The sequence below is a fragment of the Dipodomys merriami genome, unplaced genomic scaffold (assembly GCF_024711535.1).
Source record: "Dipodomys merriami isolate MVZ:Mamm:240054 unplaced genomic scaffold, mDipMer1.0.p SCAF_2220, whole genome shotgun sequence".
Lineage (NCBI taxonomy): Eukaryota > Metazoa > Chordata > Mammalia > Rodentia > Heteromyidae > Dipodomys > Dipodomys merriami.
Genome location: NW_027203628.1, coordinates 33624 through 35265, shown reverse-complemented (window position 1 = coordinate 35265; position 1642 = coordinate 33624).

Sequence of the window (1642 nt, the reverse complement as noted above, 5' to 3'; positions counted from 1 at the left end):
CTTTCCCATCCTCCCCCCCGCCTGCCCCACCCAATCCTCCCTGCCTCCCCACCAAAGTTGTAACATTCGTTTTCGACATAACGACTTGTACTTCTCATTGTTGCCATGGGTCCACCTATATCCCTATTTAAATGACTTGGTTTTCCCCTTCCCCTCCACAAATTATACCGACATCAAATACAGTGAAAGCACGGGTTATGCTGTGGGGGAGGTACACACTTAATCCAGAAATTTATTACTCAATTCAAAACCTTAGACTTAAATTTCTTAATAGCAGTACTACCTCTTTATACCTATATAATATTTTAAGTAGTTTTATTTTTAAGTTTTTCACATCTCCTTTATATCCCTCCCCTTTTCTCATTATATCCACGTTCTTCTCTGAATATTTCATTTTCAAACATGTACAATTTTTAAGCTTTGAGAGTAGGACTTAGTTAACTCTCCCTGTGCCTTCCCACATCTCTCTATTCCTATTTTTACCCACATCTCTCCCTAAACCTAATAATTTCTGGTTTGCCAAATTCTTCTTTGCCCATTCTTTGTATCCCATTAATATATAGTTGTTTGATGTTGAATAGATTTATCTGTCGAACTAGATTGTATCTGCAGACTATTGACTGTGCAAATACAGACTTTGGTTGATGCTTACCTTAAGATACTATTCTAGCGCAAAACTGGTGTTATTTTCATCCCAAATGGGCAGAGTAAGCCGGAAAAACACAAGAAAAATGGCAAGTCCGGGTATCTCAACTCCCACTCATGATAATCAGGGGACAGAACAGAAAATGAATGATCCAGAGGAGAGTTCCCAAATAGCTCTATAAACACTGCTGGCAAACATGTAAATGAAAAGATTGAAAACATACAAAGGACTCTGTATGAACGTGATAGGGAGAGAGAGGAGGCAAACCAAAGGTTTATACAGGAATATCATGAGCGTGAGGATTTGCGAGAGCAGCTTGAGAACACTCAAAGAGAAAGGCAGGAATGGTGTGAGCAGGCTGAGAACACTCAAAGGAACTACAGGAATGGCCTGAACGTGAGGAAGCTAAGCAAAGAGTAATACAGGAATTGAGAAAACAGGATGAGAATACACAAAGATCACTAAAGGCATTCATGGAATCCATTAACAAAGAGCTGAAGGAAGTCAGGGAGACCACAAAGGGAATGCTGAATGGAACCCAACAGAAGGAATGGGAGTCCAAGGAAACCATAACCAATCAACTAAGTGATTTGAGAATAAACACTGAACACCAAATTAAGGAAGTAAAGAAGCTCATACAAGATCTAAAACAAAGCTTCAACAAAGAATTTGAAGCCATCAAAGCTGACCAATTAGAAGGAAAAGAAATAAAAAACAAAGTAGAAAGTCTTGACAGCAGGTTAGACCATGCAGAAGATCGAATCTCTGGGATTGAAGACAGCCTAGATATTATAGAGAAAGAACATACAACCATCCAAGACAAGTCCAAGAAATATGATAGATCTATCCAACACTTGGAAGACACCATCAGAAGGCCTAATTGAGGATAATGGGTGTAGAGGAGCATCTAGAAACAGAAGTTAATGGTCTAGGAAATTTGTTTAACAGGATCCTAGCAGAGAACTTCCCAAACATGCAAAAAGATAGGCCTATTCA